At 36.1% G+C, this 10,000-nt stretch overlaps 1 protein-coding gene and 1 long non-coding RNA gene across 2 annotated transcripts in view; one reads left to right on the top strand and one right to left on the bottom strand.

Annotated features, from left to right (window-relative positions):
• LOC137647242 (solute carrier family 53 member 1-like) overlaps positions 1-10,000 on the top strand; it is a 318,023-nt gene that overhangs the window by 194,655 nt on the left and 113,368 nt on the right. The gene's annotated exons all lie outside the window — the stretch shown is intronic.
• LOC137647245 (uncharacterized) overlaps positions 1-10,000 on the bottom strand; it is a 68,655-nt gene that overhangs the window by 58,198 nt on the left and 457 nt on the right. The window lies entirely within an intron of this gene.

The raw sequence follows: 10,000 nt of genomic DNA, 5'->3' as shown, positions 1-10,000 counted from the left end.
ACATATACATACATATATATATACATATATATATACATATATATATATATATATATATATATATATATATATATATATGTGTGTGTGTGTGTGTGTGTGTGTGGATGAGTTGCTGCGTGTACATATATAATCTTAGAATAGAATACTCAATAGCTTCCTTAAAAATTTCATATATATTAGTAGCTGTGTGTGCATATATAATATTATAATAGAATACTAAATAGTTTCTCTAAAAAAATCATATTATGATGACAATAAATAAAAATTAACGAGCCATTTCTGAAAAAAAAAAATAAAAGCAGATTCTTTGACAAAAAAAATGTATCCGACCAAGCAGAGGAATTTTGCAGTGATCGAAAAAGTAAAAAAAAAAATAAGATTTACGCCCCATTTTCTTCTCACTAGCCAATAGGAGAATTTAGGCATGGTTTTCCCTTTGCAAATTTTGCGATGAATTACTAGCGGCGTAAAATATCCTGACGTTGAGAGAGAGAGAGAGAGAGAGAGAGAGAGAGAGAGAGAGAGAGAGAGAGAGAGAGAGAGAGAGAGTCCTGCTTACTTTATTTTATGGGCTGCTTTCCTGGTCCTATCACGCAGGTGAACCCTGCTCACTAGAGGCCCTACACGGTCAGTTTATCGTATACATTCTTAAGTATTTTGCGTATCATTACACTGCATAATTTATGTTTACTGTCAAATCCACATGATCGAAACACTTTGACAACAAGAAAGTCTTCAGTGTCTTCTTAAAGGAAATATTTCTCATTTATCAATTTCTGAATTTGAATAGTTTTGTTACCAAAAGTTTGAATGTTTACATTGTCTAGAATTAGGCCATTACTTACTTGCTCCTTTATCTATATTTCAGTTCTATTTTCTCAAACTTATCCGTTCCTTTACTTATATACAGAGGGTCCTCAACTTACGCACATTCGACTTACAGGCACTCTCGACTTACAAGGCACTCTCGACTTACAAGGCACTCTCGACTTACACGGCACTCTCGACTTACACGGCACTCTCGACTTACAAGGCACTCTCGACTTACACGGCACTCTCGACTTACACGGCACTCTCGACTTACACGGCACTCTCGACTTACAAGGCACTCTCGACTTACAAGGCACTCTCGACTTACAAGGCACTCTCGACTTACAAGGCACTCTCGACTTACAAGGCACTCTCGACTTACAAGGCACTTTCGACTTACAAGGCACTCTCGACTCTCGACTTACAAGGCACTCTCGACTTACAAGGCACTCTCGACTTACAAGGCACTCTCAACTTACAAGGCACTCTCGACTTACAAGGCACTTTCGACTTACAAGGCACTTTCGACTTACAAGGCACTTTTGACTTACAAGGCACTCTCGACTTACACGGCACTCTCGACTTACACGGCACTCTCGACTTACAAGGCACTCTCGACTTACACGGCACTCTCGACTTACAAGGCACTTTCGACTTACAAGGCACTCTCGACTTACATGGCACTCTCGACTTACATGGCACTCTCGACTTACAAGGCACTCTCGACTTACAAGGCACTCTCGACTTACAAGGCACTTTCGACTTACAAGGCACTCTCGACTCTCGACTTACAAGGCACTCTCGACTTACACGGCACTCTCGACTTACAAGGCACTCTCGACTTACAAGGCACTCTCGACTTACACGGCACTCTCGACTTACAAGGCACTCTCGACTTACAAGGCACTCTCGACTTACAAGGCACTCTCGACTTACACGGCCCTCTCGACTTACACGGCACTCTCGACTTACAAGGCACTCTCGACTTACACGGCACTCTCGACTTACAAGGCACTCTCGACTTACACGGCACTCTCGACTTACAAGGCACTCTCGACTTACACGGCACTCTCGACTTACAAGGCACTCTCGACTTACAAGGCACTCTCGACTTACAAGGCACTCTCGACTTACAAGGCACTCTCGACTTACAAGGCACTCTCGACTTACAAGGCACTCTCGACTTACAAGGCACTCTCGACTTACACGGCACTCTCGACTTACACGGCCCTCTCGACTTACACGGCCCTCTCGACTTACACGGCCCTCTCGACTTACACGGCACTCTCGACTTACAAGGCACTCTCGACTTACACGGCACTCTCGACTTACACGGCACTCTCGACTTACACGGCACTCTCGACTTACACGGCACTCTCGACTTACACGGCACTCTCGACTTACAAGGCACTCTCGACTTACAAGGCACTTTCGACTTACAAGGCACTCTCGACTTACACGGCCCTCTCGACTTACACGGCACTCTCGACTTACAAGGCACTCTCGACTTACACGGCACTCTCGACTTACACGGCACTCTCGACTTACAAGGCACTCTCGACTTACACGGCACTCTCGACTTACACGGCACTCTCGACTTACACGGCACTCTCGACTTACAAGGCACTCTCAACTTACAAGGCACTTTCGACTTACACGGCACTCTCGACTTACAAGGCACTCTCGACTTACACGGCACTCTCGACTTACAAGGCACTCTCGACTTACAAGGCACTCTCGACTTACAAGGCACTCTCGACTCTCGACTTACAAGGCACTCTCGACTTACAAGGCACTCTCGACTTACAAGGCACTCTCGACTTACACGGCACTCTCGACTTACAAGGCACTCTCGACTTACAAGGCACTCTCGACTTACAAGGCACTCTCGACTTACACGGCACTCTCGACTTACAAGGCACTCTCGACTTACGAGGCACTCTCGACTTACGAGGCACTCTCGACTTACAAGGCACTCTGAGATACAAAAACAAATCCAAATGCAAATAAAAAAAATAAGATGAAGAAATACTGTAATGAAACATTATTATATCATTCAAGCTAAACAACATTCGTAATTATCTGATATCTATTTCATATAAAACCCAACTATTTGTTGATATTTGCAGTTGGAAATCATAGGCATGGTCTTTAGGTTAGGCCTACCCTAGGCCGAAATTTAACATAATTGGACTTGAAAACAATTCGAATTACACAGCATCTTAAGTAGGTAAGGACACGGCTTGTAGGTTAGGTCAGGGGGCGAAAGATTAGGTTAGTTGATGCCTATTTTTAATCGTGTGACGAACTGGCCGCTGATATACAAAGTCTCCCAATAAACTGTTGCTTTTAATGCTCCATACTTTTTAATTTGTTATATATTTTATGTTTACGTATTTTTTACTTACAAAATAGAGTATTTTTTCATTAATAGTGGTTTCATTTTCCTCATTATATTCACCTGGTCCCAACTGGGACCGTTAATATTCAAAAGGCCCAAACTGGGACCCATATTCTTCATAAGGTCCAAACTGGGACTCCTATTCTTCAAAAGGGTTAAGTGGGACCACTATTCTTCAAAAGCTCCCAATTAAGTTTGTAAGTTGAGGACCTCCTGTAACCATTTTGGGATCTTAAACGGTATGGCTAACCACAGTGGACCAGGCAGATCATTCAACTAAAAAAGGCAACTGACAGAAAACCACATATTTGCACTATGCAACAAAAATTCTAAAAAGTTTTGACAGCAAGATGGAAGGAAAGAAGTAGGAATGGAGGTTTCAAACTATTAGAACCTAGATATATGTCTACTGTAGGCTCTAGAGCCTTTAAATATGCGGCCTCGAGACTATACCATAAGCTCCCACGAGACATACGAGTAATTGAAGATTTTAATGCTTTCAAGAGGAAACTGAAGACTTCCTTATTCAGCAAGTGCTTCGATAGTGATAATCAAACAGTTAGCGAGCAATATGCATTGTGAAATTTTAAATGCTTCAGAATGAACATCATATAACGACCGCGGAGGTCCTAGGGAGAGTAGGGTTCCCCTGCTGTACAGGATCAGATAAGCAGCCCTTAAAGTATAGTAAAGTAAGTAATAAGGCTAAAAATTGGGCATATGGCAGAAGGTAATGGCTTATTTGTTTTCCCTTCATCTGCAGTTTCAGTCTGTCTGTTCAATCAAAGCTTATACGAGTGATTCAACCCATCCTAATCAATTTCCTTCACTCCCTTCTTCTTTTGACCAGTTTCAATTTCTTAAAAGAGATATTGTAGTCATGTGGGACACGCCTAAAGAACACCATTGCATGAACGCTGTGGATATGTTAAAAGTAATTCTACAATGTAAGATCAGTCAGTCTGGTAAGTGTCTATGCAGCGTCAGAAAGCATGACTATCTTCCAATGTATCCTGAATCCTTTAAAAGATTTCAAAGACCGCTTGTGAATCGCAAAGGCAAGGGACAGTGACATTGCCCTAGAGACTAACCATATATCCATATGATCAGCGATCAAGACCCCGCTCCACTTAAGCTAGGTCAGGGAAGGCCAGAGAATGGCTGCTAATGACTCAACAGTAGACCTATAGCTTCCCCAAACCCCCAACCCCATTTTTGGCTCACTGGATGTTCAGGCTACAGATACTACAAGAAACTATCAAGCTTGAGCGCCACTCGAACCCTTGCCCATCAGATCACCTGACAGGGACGTTTCCAATAGGCCGACACGCGTTTTTAAGTGGCGTATAAATAGCTATATAAGAAGAATCTTTGATCGTACACCTCTTGTTATGGCCAATATTAGTTTAATAAGTCATGCAGGTCCTAGTGTCTTTTAGAAAATTCTAGGAGACAAACGAACTCATTCTCTTGTTTACTTCACTTATCAGTCAAGTTCAACTCACGTCTCGCTCCTGTATGAAAGTTGTGAATATCTCTCAAGTGTTTCTTCCTGCAGGATTAAATATCCTGATCACATCTAATATTCAGTTCGTAAACTCATTCTTGAATCGATAATAACTTCGTAATAATGCGACGCCATTGGCCCTGATCTACTTTTTTGACATTCAAGTAGGAACCGCGTTAGCATAAAAAAAAAGGCATCAGTGTTCTGTTTTGGAAGCTTGGAAAACTGGTTCATATTCGATCAATGAACCATTGACCTATCATCTCTGATTCTCTCTCTCTCTCTCTCTCTCTCTCTCTCTCTCTCTCTCTCTCTCTCTCTCAGCTGTCTTCCTTTTCTCAATCTTAGATTCTCTCTCTCTCTCTCTCTCTACTGCAGCTGTATTTTCCTTCTCTAACACTTTCTAGTTATTTTTTTCTCATTATTGTTCAATATATGATTGTCTTCTCTCTCTCTCTCTCTCTCTCTCTCTCTCTCTCTCTCTCTCTCTCTCTCTCTCTAAAATACAGGACTTTCTCTTTACAGAAGGCAGATTTACCTTCCTATCTCTCTCTCTCTCTCTCTCTCTCTCTCTCTCTCTCTCTCTCTCTCTCTCTCTCTACTAACCTTTCTTTTCATATAAAATGTATACTTTTATCAATGGAATTTCAAGAACATTTCTTTATAAAATGAAGTTGGAAACAGAGATAACTATTAACTGCTTAATTGAGTTTCTACTTGGATCTATTTATCAACTTGGATGTTAATGTCTAGACTTTAGGGTAAATTAACACTTATTTCAACCAAAGAAAATCGAACCAAAAGATCACTGGCATATGACTTAATATAAATATGATTATGCACAATTATAAAGTTTGATCGGTCAAAATCATTACAGAATTACCCATAGACAGTGCATTGCTTTAATGCAAGAAAGCAAGTCATCATTATTAATCTAGAGAGCATTTGATGTTCGCAACCCGAGGTCACGTCGTAATATTTTCCAGACGTCTGCGTTTTTTACGCAGAAAATGACTCGTCCCCTCCCCCCCTGCTTCACCTCGCCACAAAATGGACTCAATTTCTTTCTTCTTCTTCTTCTTCGCTTTATTATGATTATTTCTTCTTTTTCTTCTTCTTCTAATTCTTCGCTTTATTATTGGTTCTTTTTAATCTTGTTCTGCTTCTTCGCTTTGTTATTACTATTTCATCATCATAATCTTCTTCTTCTTCTTCTTCTTCGCTTTATTATTTGTTGCTGTTGTTGTTCTTCTTCTCTTTATTATCTCTTCTTCTTCTTCTTCTCTTAATCATTATTATTTTTTCATTTTCTTCTTCTTCTTCTTTGTCTCTATATTATTTGTTATTCTTCTTCGCTTTATTATCATTATTGTTATTTCTCCTCCTCCTCCTCCTTCTTCTTCTTCTTCTTCTTCTTCTTCTTCTTCTTCTTCTTCTTCTTCTTCTTCTTCTTCTTCGCTTTACTGTTTGTTCTTCTTCGCTTTATTATCATTATTGTTATTTCTCCTCCTCCTCCTCCTCCTCCTCCTCCTCCGCCTTCTTCTTCTTCTTCGCTTTATTACTTGTTCTTCTTCATCTTGTTCTTCTTCTTCGCTTATCATTATTATTTCTTCATCTTCTTCTTCTCTTTATTATTTGTTCTTCTTCGCTTTATCATTACTCGTTCTTCTTTTTCGCTTTATTATTTGTTCTTCTTCTTCGCTTTATTATCATTATTGTTATTTCTCCTCCTTCTTCTTCTTCTTCTTCTTCTTCTTAAGAGTACTACGTTAAACCGGTTCTTGCTAAACCGAAGGTTACTAAATTGGTTCAAGATCACTTTTCTATCAAGCAAGGCGCCTTTTACGGACGCCCCTCTTCGGGGCCTCAAAGAAAAATGACAGACGTAAAAAACAAATCTCTAATGACGTATATAACTCACGTACGTGGCGCTATTGGGTTGATAACAGAGTATTAACAGTTAATGGTGCGAAAAGAAGGCCCCTGGGAATACTTGAAGTTAATGGTACACGAAGATATACTTTATATCTTGCTTGGGTGAAATTATGTGTTATCAATAGTAAAAGGGACAATATGGAGGACTTCTTGGGGGAAAACAATATTCATGAAACGTCAAGAATTAATTGAAAATTATAATTTTCCTTTACTTTAATACATACTAATGTTTAGTTTATATTTTCATAATACTTTACTTATTATTATTATTATTATTATTATTATTATTATTATTATTATTATTATTGATTTTAAAATTATTTATTATTATTATTATTGATTTTAAAATTATTATTATTATTATTATTATTATTATTATTATTATTATTATTATTATTATTATTATTATTATTATTATTATTATTATTTTCCTTTACTTTAATCCATAACTAATGTTTAGTTTATATTTTCACGATACTTTACTTATAAGTTCATGATGAATTAAGTGTATTCATTTATTTCTATATACAACGGTATATCTACGAAATAAGGCATTGAATCTAAATAGCTTTTTATATTCATTCAGTCACGATGACGGTACCTGGAATTTGACTTGTCAATCACTTTGCAAGTTTATTTAATTATTTTTTACTTCATCATTATTTACCGAGTTCCTATAGACAATTGTTCACGCTAGTCTCTAAGTAATTCGCGCTCCAATGAAATAAAGAAATAAAAAAACTCTGGGTGACATATATATATATATATATATATATATATATATATATATATATATGTGTGTGTGTGTATGTATATATATAAGAGTATATTTTATAGTCCTGCATATCTGCTTTTTCTATTTAAATCTTGTATCTTCTGCAATTCCTCCCATGATTCACTAACCAGAACTATGTCATAGGCATATCTTAAGTTGTTAATGTGTTCCTCATTTAATTTTACTATATTTTCTTAATTTTTATGTAAATGGGTTATGAAAAATGACAGAGATGAATTTAAATGATGCTTTCTCTTTTCTTAGTATGTAGGCTTAATCTATAATGGATGCTAATATTAACTGTCATTCATATTTTGTTTTTATTAAGTCTTGTCTTTACTGATTGGGGCTCGTAGGCCTATTCTGATGTTAATGTTATCGTTATCGTTATCATCATTATTTTTTATTATCATATTTTTAATTTTTATTATTATTATTATTATTATTACTACTACAAGCTAAGATATAATCCTAGTTGGAAAAGCAAGATGCTACAAGCCCAAGGGCTCCAGCAGGGAAAAAAAATAGCCCAATGACGAAAGGTAACAAGGAAATAAATAAACTACCAGAGAAGTAATAAACGATCAAAATAAAATATTTTAAGAACTGTAACCACATTAAATTAGATTTTTCATATATAAACTATAAAAATTTAAAAAAAAATAAGCAAGAGGAAGAAAAATAAGATAGACATTGGTTGACACTTATCTGTAAACGGTATTCGTGATAACAAAGATAACAATAACAATAATAATAACAATAACAATAACAATAACGCAAAATAAAACGCTAAAAAGGTTTAGGAATATGAAAACAAATATTAAAATACATTTCTAATGAGCTTAATAAAACCAGTAATGGAATAGCCAACAATACGAACGTGTTTAGTACCGGCTTCCGATATACAGTCGAGGCATTATAACACTCACCCCCGCCCCCCCCCCCCAAAAAAAAAAAATAAATAAAATAATATTCAGGTCCACATTGAGAAAGAATCAAACCGGTGCAGTCTTGAATTTAGAACATATAAATAAATACAATAAAAGAAAGAAAAGTAAAAATTCAATAATAAAAGATAAAAAATGCAATAATGAAAGATATAAAGAAAAAATACAATAAAAGATAAGAAATAAAAAAATCCAATAATAAAAGATATAAAGAATAAAAAAATCCAATATTAAAAGATAAGAAAAATAATAAAATACAATAAGATAAACAAATACATGAATAAAAGATAAATAAATAAAAGGTAAAACCAAGTAATCAGAGGATATACAGATTGGCCCCCAAAATATGGAGTAAACTAACTCAATACACTGGAGAACTAGAGGGGTACTCGGTAGAGCGCAGACCTCCACCACTGCAACCTATTTCTTGACTTTGACCTTTGACTTAGGACTTTTAAAACTGAATCACTTCCATGTCTTAACATAACAATTAATCCCTGAAAGCTTCACTATACTCCATGAGTAAAATTGTGGCCCGGAAGTTGTTCACAAACAAACAAACATACAAACAACGGCGAAAACATAACCTTCTCCCAACTTCGTTGGTGGAGGTAATTAACGGAGGAAACACAATCAGAGGAAAGAAACTGTCCCAATAACACGGTGGTGGTGAAGTGTGTTTTCATATTACGTTCAAGACCTCAACCATTATACTAATAAGAAATGTCCTTGTGGAAAATACAATTAGGAGAATTCACTATGTAAATATAATGTAAAATAATAAATATAAAACTTAATAATAAGCAAAATGTACCTTCATATAATAAAATCATGGTTAATCACGCTTCATATAACTCTTAATGATAGTTAAGATTCCAAACTATTCTAACCGTGAATAGCTAGCTAACTAACTGATATCTTCTTACACCCATCTTTCCTATCAGTTAAAATAACCCCACAATATCAAGGTCTAAACATATATGGACCTTGCACAATATTGCCATACTTCACAATAGCCGTAGAGTGATTACTCGAAAGTCTTTATAAACGTAAGACAATTAACACAATTACCAGTTAATTATGAATTACCATAACGACACAGCAAATGAATCTGAAAAGAGTTTCCATTTATAAACTAAATGCCGATGTTATTTTTCAACTGACAATTGAAAACATTACTATTTGCATCCGTGATCAGTATTTGAAGTTCCTCTATTTCTACTTTCTATGCTTTGCCACATCTCTAATTCTCTTGAGGTTCCTTATCTTAATTTTTTCACGTTTATATTTAACAAAATTCGAAAATCAAATTTGTATGATTTCGTTGCATATTTACAAGACAATTTTTTAACAACCTATCTTAATTCTTTAACTTATTTTCCTTTTAAATATTATCATATATCTGAGAGTAAAATCAGGTAAGCACGTGATAAATCTCAAATGTCAAACGTAACAATATCGTTACAATACTTCAATCGTAATCATTATAAATGACCTTTTTAAATACAAACTACGATAGATTGAACTAATAACGTTCGTTTCGGTTTGAGCCCTTCAAGCGTGAAAGGATAATCTATTTTTAATGAATATAGTGTGATCTCCTATTCAGCTTCTGCCCTCAGTAA

The sequence above is a fragment of the Palaemon carinicauda genome, chromosome 9 (assembly GCF_036898095.1).
Source record: "Palaemon carinicauda isolate YSFRI2023 chromosome 9, ASM3689809v2, whole genome shotgun sequence".
Classification (NCBI taxonomy): Eukaryota; Metazoa; Arthropoda; class Malacostraca; order Decapoda; family Palaemonidae; genus Palaemon; species Palaemon carinicauda.
Note: the sequence above shows the minus strand (reverse complement) of the source record. Positions and strands in the feature narration are given on the sequence as shown.